This window comes from Crocuta crocuta, unplaced genomic scaffold (assembly GCF_008692635.1).
Source record: "Crocuta crocuta isolate KB4526 unplaced genomic scaffold, BGI_CrCroc_1.0 scaffold330, whole genome shotgun sequence".
In the NCBI taxonomy this organism is placed as follows: domain Eukaryota; kingdom Metazoa; phylum Chordata; class Mammalia; order Carnivora; family Hyaenidae; genus Crocuta; species Crocuta crocuta.
This window is the reverse complement of record NW_027530521.1, coordinates 3,104,298-3,114,650: the sequence shown is the minus strand read 5'-3', so window position 1 is coordinate 3,114,650 and position 10,353 is coordinate 3,104,298. Positions and strand designations below refer to the sequence as shown.

At 57.5% G+C, this 10,353-nt stretch overlaps 1 protein-coding gene across 5 annotated transcripts in view; it reads left to right on the top strand.

Annotated features, from left to right (window-relative positions):
* Positions 1-10,353, top strand: part of TSPAN18 (tetraspanin 18) — a 172,487-nt gene that overhangs the window by 116,625 nt on the left and 45,509 nt on the right. For 3 of the 5 annotated variants that reach the window (XM_077767448.1, XM_077767450.1, XM_077767451.1), the window contains one exon: positions 4,075-4,220. The exons of 1 other annotated variant lie outside the window; for it this stretch is intronic. The gene's annotated coding sequence lies outside the window, so the exon portion shown is untranslated. Of the gene's footprint in view, positions 1-4,074; positions 4,221-7,762; positions 7,850-10,353 lie in introns of those variants that run through there. One more of the 5 variants, XM_077767452.1, reaches the window with a different exon arrangement.

Below are 10,353 nucleotides of genomic sequence, written 5' to 3'. Positions count from 1 at the left end.
ACTTCTACCAGGTTCAGCCCATCTCGCTCATCCATCTCCTCATCATCTGCTTCCACCCACCTGGGCCCCTTCCTGCTTCTCATCTCCCTGAAGCACACCTCTGCTCTATGACCATCAGTGGCTCCCCATTACCTGTGGACAAAGTTCATCTTCCTTGTCCTGGCATTCCAAGACCTTGCCCATGCAGCCCCTGCCTCCCCTTCCTGCTTCACTTCCCACTCTGCCCCAACAGGAAAACGCCTCGGCTCATGGTCCGGAAGTCCCAGCCCACACTTGGGTACTGCCGTGCCTTTGCTCACCCTGAGCCCTTTGCCCACAGCACCCTCCTGTCATCTTCTATTTAAACCTGACCCCTCCTCCAGGAAGTAGGGAGGCACCTCTCCTGCGTCTGAACTCAGAGCTAAGTGATGAGCCCTCCTTGTCACCTTGACCTGTGAAGACAAGGGCATTGTCTTCTCATGCCCATGACCGTGAGCCTCTCTGAAGGCGTAGTCCGTGCCTTGAGCATCTCTGGCACCCCTGGAGTCCCAGGTACACGGTGAGTGTTCCGTCAGTGCTCACCAAATGAGCGCGTGCCCGTGCTGCTTGTGGTCTCAGGAAGGAGAGCTTCTGTCTTCTCTGTGGCTTCCGGGGCCAGCCCAGCGCAGCCTCAGGGAAAGACTCTGCCCGGGTCCATCACCTGTCGACAGCTCTGCCTCCTTCCTTCCTGAAGGCTTCCTTCTGTCTTCCCAGATTCGTTACATTCCTTCTGGGTCAGCCATTTACCGCCCCCTCCCTTCCATCAGAGTGTGCCTGTCCCGGGCTCCGTGTACTCAGCTCGCTGCCGCGTGAATGGCCTTCTGGTTTCTGGCAAATGAAATCCAGACACCATATCAACTGCAAATCGTGGCAAAGAAGACTAGACCCGGGGGGGCTGTCGACCACTCCGTATCGGAGCTCCAGGATCCTCGATTTTACCTACGAGGAAACTGAGGCGCAGGAGAGCGGAGAAGGGGAGTTCCATAAAGGCATGGGCTGGAGGCTCAGTCAAGCCTCCCTGGGGACTCTCTGTTACTTTCTGGGTTATCTTGGCCACTGGGATTAGAACCACGGCCCCATCGGAGGGCACAGCACTTCACAGTGTGCTTGCACTTGCCCTTAGTGGTCATCTCCACAGCTCAGCGGGATCTCACTGAGGCTCAGGCAGGTCGCAGGGCCAGTGGCTGGTGGCAGGGCCGGGGCTGGACCACAGGGCTGACTTGCCTTCCGCTGGGGCAGCTGCTGGCTTCCCTACCTGCTGGCGGCGGCCCCGTGTGATCTGCAGGTCCTGTGCCCCGGCTGGGGCAGGCAGCCCGAGCCAAGGAAGAGGCGGGCCAAGAGCAGGACATGCCCCCCTCCATGGCGGCAGGGGAGTCGGCGTCTGGGCATGTGGAAGTCAGGGGAAGTGATGCAGGGGAGGCCCAGCTCACAGCCTGGAGAACAGGGCTTCCCAGGCTGCCGTGGGATGGCCCGGGCCTTCGGGCTGCCCACTCCCAAGCCCTGATGCCCCTCCGCCGCGCCCTGCCCACCTGGCATTTCTGGGCCCGGACTCAGGGCTGGAGCATCACTGGGCAGGGACGCACACGAGGGCAGCGTACGCACATTCCCACATGCAACTTCCTCCCCTCGCCGCAGCCACAGTGCTGCTCACCCTTGCGTGCCACCGTGCTCGTCCGCCTGCGTTCAGGACGCACGTGACCCTGCGTTTCCCTAGTTCGCATTCTACTTTAAACAGTCTAGGTGGCGGGCGGCGGCCCACAGTGATCTAGAGCTTCTGCTCTGAAATTGGCTGCGGGTTCAAATCTAATCTGTGCTGTTTAACGGTCATGCGTCTGCCAAGGTTCCTAACCTCTCTGAGCTTCAGCTTCTCATCGGTAAAATGGGAATGAGGCACAGTTAGGATCAGATGGGGAAATGGCGTGAAGCACCGACCCCAGGACTTTTCCTTCTCATCTCCCGCTCGGCCCTGATAGGCGGCCCTGGCTCGAGGCTCCCCACTTGGGTATCTTGATGCCCTTGCTCACCCCACCCTGCTGCCCACAGCACCCTGCGCTCATCTCCATGCACACACATCTGCCCCCTCCTCCAGGAAGCCTTCATGTGCCCGCTGGGGCCATCCATGCACAGTCATCAGGAAATTAGAGGAGAGTGGCCTTTTTTGGGCAGCTCCGCCTGGACATTACTAGAGCCGGGCTTGGGAGCTGACCGTGAGAGGTTGTAGGGACTGCCAATGGGCCCAACACCCCCCTCACAGATGGAGAAACCAAGGCCCCACGAAGGGGAGCCTGTGCCTGGGTGCTTACCTTAGTTAGTGTGGCATTCGAACTGGAACCCAGGACCCCTGTCTGCAAGACTCGGGGACGGAGGGTCCATTGAGTCCTCCTGGGAGTGAAGACCCCCCACCCCGCCAAGGGTCTGTCAATTGAGTGGGTGGTCTGCTTCTTTCAGTATGTATGAGGAAGGGTGGGTTGGGGTGGAAATGAAACATGGAGGCTGGGCGTCCCCCAGATGAGCCTCTTCTTCAAGTATGTGTGGGGAAGAGGCCGAGAGAGGCTGGGACGCACCCATCATTCAGATGGAGGCTGAGGCAGGGACCCCAGGTGCCTTGGTGACGCCGTCAGGAAGGCCTCGGGGCACCGCACGCTGCTAAAACAACCCCCCTTGTTTCTTGAGGCCACTTCTGTCTCTCTTTACTGTACCCCTTCCGAAAACAGCCGAGAACTCCACCCCTCCTGGGGAAGTCACCCCCGCATCCCTAAACGCGGCTCAGTTCTCGCGAGAGCGGGCTGCCACTGGCGTGCAGAGTGCTAATGACATTTGCATTTTGCCCACTGTTGAAATGTGGGCTGGGCGGTGGGGATCCCGCAGGCAGATATGTGGGGCCGGGGCCCCCAGCTGCTCTGTGAGAGGCAGCGAAGAGGGAGAAAGGTGGGGGCGGAAGGAAGGAATGATTCGGTGGAACTGAGATTTTTGTCTGAAGACTCGCCAGGGACACCGAGCAAACCCCAGTCCAGGGCTCCCCCTCCCTGTGCAGCCCATCACCGTATTCTCCTCTGCGTCACATCCCTGACATTTATTGAGCGAATGCTCTGCCATGGGCTTCACAGACATATGGAAGTCATTTTAACTGCCTGCAGTCTCCGAAGAGAGATGCTGTTATTATCCCTGTTCGATAGACGAGGAGACTGATGTTCTGAGTGGACACCAGAGTACTAATCCCAGTGGTCCGCTTCTGGAAGAAGAGTGCCCCAGCATGTGGCCGTGATCTACCTGCCTCCAAAGGCCATGCTTCTGACCGCTCTGGGCAATGACTCTTGTACCTTGTTGGGGTCTGAACACAGCCAGGAAACAGTTCTCTGCTCTAGCCTGTGACCAGCGGCCATCTGACAGTATGTGGCGGATCCCAGCCCTGTGCCCGGGCTGCACGTCCGACCGCTACAAAGGAGGGTGCCTCCTTGGAGGGAACACCCAGCCGCAAGTCGGGAGGGATGCAGGGTTTAGGCCCCGCTCTGCCACCAACTTGCCATGTGACTTTGGACTTGTCCCTGGCCCTTCTCTGGGCTCCAGTCTCCTCGCTGGTAAAACGAAGCCCCGGGCCTGGCTACATCAGGAGCGTCCCAGGAATACACTTTCACTTGAGGAAGGAGCTCTCCTCCCATGCACTCAGACTCCGGGGGAGTTTCCATCCGCTCACTGCAGCATATACATTTACGTTTTACATCAAAGCAAACCGTGATGCATTTGTCGCGCTTCCCCGCTCTGCAAAGGCCGCGGTGCTAGACGCGGTGGGTGTGATGCTTATGTATTTTTATGCAGGGCGTACACACACAGGCCTGTGCATACCTTTGTGTCTTAGCCTCGTTTCCGGCCAAGTTCAGGTGGGACCGCTAGCTACCCCGATGCATGACCCCAGGTTCCCGCTGTCTTTGCCCCGTCACACCGCCCCCTGGGGACCCGGAGAGCATCGCAAACAAAAAGAAGACATGTAGGGCAGCAGGAGCTGATGAGATCTCCCCCGACCAGGCGCTAATGGCTGACCCTGCTTGTCCCTGACAGGTGGGCATCACCTGGACCGCCCGGGCTTAGAGTGGCCGAGACTAGAGTGCTTCCGACATCGTCATCAGAGCAACTTGAAACCTTTGACTTCGGCGTCTAGACCCAGGCCCAGTCCTTTTCCAGACCTCCCAACGCCGGCCACCCAGGTAAGGGAGTTCAGGCTTGCTCAGCACTGGGTTCTGTGCTGCATCTGTTGTTGTCGCTCATAGAAATCATCAGCAGGGTCCCCCGATCATTCTTCATCACGGTGTCATCTTTTATACCCTTCAAGAGCAGGAGAGCCCTGTGGTTCAGGCTCTGAAGTCCAGCAGACCTGGGTTCGAATTCTGACGCCACCAGTTACTAGCTGCGTGACCTTGGGCAGGTTCCTCGTCACCCTTTCTGTGCCTCAGTTTCCTCAGCGTTCAAACAGGGAAGCAAGGGCATCCCCCCCTCTGGGTTTGTGAAGATAAGATAAGGTAATATAGGAAAAGGGCTTAGGACAGGATGGGCACAGGGAAAGCTCAGAATCCAAGAAACGGTAATTGAAATTGGGAGAGTGCTGGAGCCCCAGAGGGAAAACCCGTGTGCTATTTTCAGAAGGAGGAAGGGATGCTAGGCAGACAAAACAACAGGTGAGCCTGTTGATGCTACAACAGGGGGTGGGGGACATGGAGCAAACAGCAATGCTGATTTGTCCCAGAGGGTCCCTCCTGTAGCTGACGGCACGGGGGTGGCCTTGCTCTGGCAGGTGCACCGCGGTTTCTGTGGATCCAGAATCTGAGTGCGCCCACACTCACCCACTCACACGCACTCACACACAGTGCACCTCCCGGTGATGCTTCACTTTCCAGAAGGATTGCCCCCATATGGAGTTCCTGTGCTCCGGAGAAGCCATCCCGTATCTGGCTGCCTTGGGGGCCCCTCTACTTGCTGGGAGGACTTTTTCCTTCCTCCCCCCACTCCCCCGTGGCCTGGGATCGTTTCTTGAGCCGCTGTAGGGTATATTTGCCCTAAATGGGCTCCAGAAGCGCTGGGCCTGGGAAGGCCTCCTTCTCAGAAGAACAACTGCGGCCCAGCCCTCCCCTCAGCCAGCACCACTCAGAGGCGACTCAGCAGGGAGGGGAGGAGAAGGACGCAGGACCCCATGTCTGTGGAGCCGGGGGCCTCCGTACCGGGGTTCCCGGTACGGGAGAGCGGCCGGCCTCTCGGCTTCCACAGACGTCCACCGCAGCAGCTCTGTTAAGCATTTAGGGTGCGGTGTATGATTTCATTTGCAAAAAGATTGCTCTGCAGGAAAAAGATTGAAAACCGCAGCCTCTGATGCCGCCTCCCAGACAGCTGTGGCCAAGAGCTTTTTACGTTCTGTCCTTTGCTTGATTTTGGTCAACCACAGAGCGTCTTGCCCTTCACCAGCTTCTCTCTTTCTCTCTCTCTCTCTCTGCTCTCCATCTCTCTTGCCTGTGGATTCTGCAGCTCTGACTCATCACATAGACCGGCTCAGCGGTCGGCACCACCGGCCTTATATGGTGTGCTCAGTGCTGCTGGGTCAATGAGCATTAATTCATTTCTTCAGCCAGCGGCTCTTACGTTCTCACCGGGTGCCGGGCGCGGTTTCCCTTGCTGGGGCTGGAGAGTGAGCAAAGCTGAGAGGTGCCCGTCCTCTGTTCTGGGAGATCCCCTGAGGGCAGGACCCTTCCTCTGGGTGTCTTTCCTCCTTGTCCGGTGTCTCCTTCAGTGCTGAGCCACAGTTGAACTTGGTGAAGGTCTACGAGCTGATGCTTTCCCACGCTATTTTTCAAAGCCCCCACTGACGCTGCAGAGATACTAGAGTGGCTTGGTCCCCACCCTGTAGGACTTAGAGTGCAAGACACAGCTGGCCACGGGTCCTGGAGAGGGAGGGGGCGACCCTGGGGGCAGGTGCCCAAGTAAACGGAAAGAACTGGCCAGCCTTCACTCCTGTTGTACCTCGCTCCTTCAGAAGCACCTCAGAGATCCGCCTCTCAAGGGGCTCCCGGCCAGTCATAAGGAGACAGACCCAAGAGCAAAGACATACAAGGCAGAGAAGAAGAGGGTTCAGGGCAGAATTATAAAGGAAGGCTGGTGAGTTCCAAGGCCAGATCCAAAGGTCACATCTGGGGGGGGGGGGTCCGGGAATGCAGTGCCTCCCAGCTGGGCTCTCAAAATTGGGGTACCGGACAGGCAAGGATGCCAGGAAGGAACAAACAGTGAGAGCAGAAGCCTGGAGGTTGGACCCTAGGGCTTGGAAGACTGTGCCAGGCAGGAAAGGAGATAGATGCAGACAACTTCTTCCCGGCTGGCCTCCAGGCTTGGCTGCGTGGCCACCCTCAAGTCTGCCTTTAAACTACAGCCCAGGTTAGGAGTAGAGTGGCTCTTCCATTTTCCTTTTCCCCCCTCCATCCTCAGGAAAGGGAGTGGCGGAGGACCCCTTCAGAAGATGGGCTGCTGCACAGGGACCCAGAGTAATCCCCCCAACTCCGAGATTCTTTAAGGACCAGAGAAACGGTGTTCACCTGTAACTTCGCAAGCCACGGCAGAGCCTGGGCTGGGAGTTAGAAGGCCTGGGTTCCGGCCCCAGCCTTGCCACCCACGTCCTCAGCTTCCCTTTCCTGTACGGTCTCATCTGTAAACTAGGGAGGCGGCCCCTGCCAGCTGTCGACATTTAATTCTGAGTCAGACCTGCGTGCGGATCACAGCTCTGCTCTGCGAGTCGTACGGCCTTGGCCCTCTGAGCCTTGATTTTTCTCATCTGTAAATTGGGGATAATGATACTACATATCTCACAGACCTGATGTGGAGATTTCATAAGATAATTAATAAGATAAAGTACTCACCAGCTTGCCCGCCAGAGGGTCAGTACTCAGTGACAGCACTCACGCTGTGTGTCTCCTTATTATTTACGTATTTCAGTTTCATGATTCTGGGAGGAATCCTCAATGGTCTTTGGTGTATATTGCCTATAGGGAAGCTGAGTCCGTGTCCCCCCAAATCCGGTGATCAGGCCAAGTCACACCCCTCCCATCTCCAAATGGGGACAGAGAGCTGCCTTCCTCAAAACCACATTTATTCACTGAGTAGTCAAGCATTTCCTGAACACCTGCCACGTGCCTGGGCCTCTGAGAGCTGACCAGGATGCCCAGACTCCCTGCTCTGGGCAGCTCAGTGGCACTTGGGGCTGCCCTCCAGCCAGCCCTGCCCACACCGTTAGCCAAGTGAGCTCATGCCGAGAACGATTTGCTCAGCTCTGCAGGCCGGACCCCTGGGAGAAATCTCACCTGCGTCCCCAGCTCCTGGACCTTTCATAACCTCTCCCTTTCCGTCTCAGGGCAGAGGCCTGGGTGAAATGCCAGAGCAAGCCTGGCACCGCACCCGGAGCCGCGGGAAGGGTTGGATTGTCAAGCCCTGGGCCAGCGTTACGCAAACCAAGTAGTTGGGGAGAAGAAGAATGGCCTGCCGCGGGGCCTGGATTGCGGGGTTGCGTTTCATTCATTCCCCCTTTGATGTCTGTTTGGATTCCAGTCGTTGGGACTGGAAATTTGTAGAGGAAGCAAAGCATACAGACTGGAAGGCACCGAGGGGTCCAATCTGCCCTGTGCTCACCTGGTCCCTCTCCTGGTGGCCGTGGGCCTCTCGCCCTCTCCAGGTGCCAGGATCCAGCCCAGAGCCGGGCACGCGGCGCCTTCCGTCACTGGCTGGTGAATGGATGGACAGATGGACGGATTGCGGTGGACTTCCTGTGACACATGCTCTCCTGGCCTCAGTCCAAGATTCCAAGGTGGTTGGAGACACCAGGCTCTGGCTGTGTTTTTGATTTTGACTCCTTGGCAATGTCAGTGGTTTTCGAGCCATGGAGCGGATGCAGAACAAACGGTTTTGGAGCCTGTCGGTTTCTCAGTGGCAGTTTTAGGAAGGAGCACCGCGGGCGCACCCCGATCTATGGTGGAGCTGCTTCCAGGCTCCCGACGGTTCAGAGCCCTTCCCCAAGGCTGGGTGACCTTGGGCGTGTTACGTAGCCTCTCTCAAATTCAGTGTTTTCATCTAGAAAATGATAGCACCAACAGCGTCCAGCACGTAGGGCTGTGGGGAGCTTAGATTAAATCACGGGTGTAAAAACACAGAGCAGAACGCCGGGCGCGGGGGACACGTACCGGAAGGGTGCTGATGACGTACTTAATGACCCCTTGTGCTATTTGTTGCACAGACCTTTCTCTTCCCAAGAGATTTTTGGGTACTGCTTTGCATTTTTCAGACAAAAATTATTTTTACAAGTTATTGTCGCAGAAGTAATACACGGTCCTTAAAAATTCAAGTGATCCAGAAGGATCTAAATGAAGAAGCAAACGCCCCCTCCCCTGCCAGCCAGCTCCTTCCCTTTCCTAGCAACATTCTCTTTGAAGAGGCGGCTTCCCAAGTCTGGACCTTTCCTGCCTTTTTTTTTTCCCCTCCCCAGGAGCAGGGGACAGGTGTGCAGTCAGGCAGGGACAGGGGCCAGGTGGCTGTTGTGTTGAATGGCCATCCAGGCCTCAGTGGTCCCACTGGAGAGGGGGGCTGGGGAGAGAGCCTGCCATCCTGGCTGCAGTTTGCTCTCAGTCTCGAGGGTCTCCAGTGTTCTGTGTCTTGGAGTTCTGGCAGGTGGCCCGGGGCAGGCCACCATCCAGCCCGGCCTGGAGGGACAGACTCCTGGATGCTGCGTCTGGCTGCACACATGCCCAGCCTCCCTCTTCTGTCAGGCAGCCCAAGGCTCCTGGAAGGAAGGACATTTGCTACTTGCTGTCCACCTGCTAAGATTCTGCGTGCCTACAGCTGTGCCCGCTGGTGCCACCCTCCTTCCCTGTCAGGAAGAGCCCCGGACCGAGCACGGGGCCCTGGGGTATCGTTGGCTCTAAGTGGACTCACAGCAGGTTTGAATTTTGCCGTCACTGCGGTGTCGGATGTATCATCCGCCTTTACTTCTTGAGGTCTGACAGTCTGCCCCGGAGCCCCCTCTACCCATCTGAAGGATGTTCCATCCCAGGCATGTTGGGGAAGGGGGGCTTCTTGCCCCCCAGGGCATGTTACTTAGGCCCTCTCAAACTCAGTGTTGTCATTTAGAAAATGATACCACTAATCGCATCCTGTAGGGGTCTTGGCCTCCTGTGGCCCAGAACATCCGGGGCAGGGGCGGGGGGAGGGGCACCAGCTGGGCTTCGGCCCGCTAGGGTTTGGCAAGCCGTGAGATCCGGGGCAGGTGAGTGGGCGCCATCTTGGGCCCAAGAGTGGAGTTTGGGTGCACAGCCTCCCGGCCCTGCCCAGGCATCTCGGGCTGGCCTCCACGGAAGTCCTGCCGCCGCTTGGGAGGGCTGTTCCAGCACTTGAACCTCTAGCTCCTTGGATCCCCCCACATCCACCTCTTGCTGGTCTCCAGAGATGCTCAATAACCCTCTGCCTGGGCTTGCTGCCTCTGCCTCCCCTCTCCCTCCCCGCCCCCGCCCAGGCTTCCACGCCTCTGCCTTCACAGGCTCTGGCCTATGCCCCTCTTGAGAAGCTTCCAGGGCCCAGAGGGTGGACTGTCTTCCTAGCCCAGCACCTTCTGCGCCTGGTCTTGGAAGCGAGCGGCCCCCAAGACACGGGATCCAAAGACTTGGCCTCCATCTTGGGAAAAGGGGATGAGAGAGAGAGAGAGAGAGCAAGAGCAAGCTCTTCCACAGCAGAGCAGACACATCGGGAAAACTGGCCTCAGTGAATTCTCCTGCCACCCACACCGGCTACAACAGATAAATCAGGACCTTGCGTGCATTTGTGTACTGAACGCCAACTCTAAGCCAGATTGGTTCAGAGATTGAAATGATGAGATCTAGCTCAAAGGGCTCATATGTGGTCCCCAGACCAGGTGCGTCAGCATTGCCTGGGAACCTATAGGAAATGCAGATCTTCAGACTCCCGCCTTAGACCTAATGAATCAGAGATTTGGGGGTGAGACCCAGCAGTCTAGACTTTGGCGAGCTCCCCCAGGGCTGGAGATACAAGCTGAAGGCCGAGGCTCACTGACAGCAGCAGGCAGGCGGCAGGTGGTCTGACACACTATGATGCAGGGGCCATGCGGCCCACGCTGGGGAAGGGCAGGTGCTGGGGAAACCATGGATTGTGAAGGACTTACTTAGAGGTGGAAAAAGAAATCTGTGTATGACTTGTTGGAGCGGAGTGGGTTCCTGGCAGAAGGATCAGCACATGCAAAGTCCCTGGGGCATGATAGAACAGAAGTGTTCAGGACCTAGAAATGATATTGCTGGGGTAGAGCCG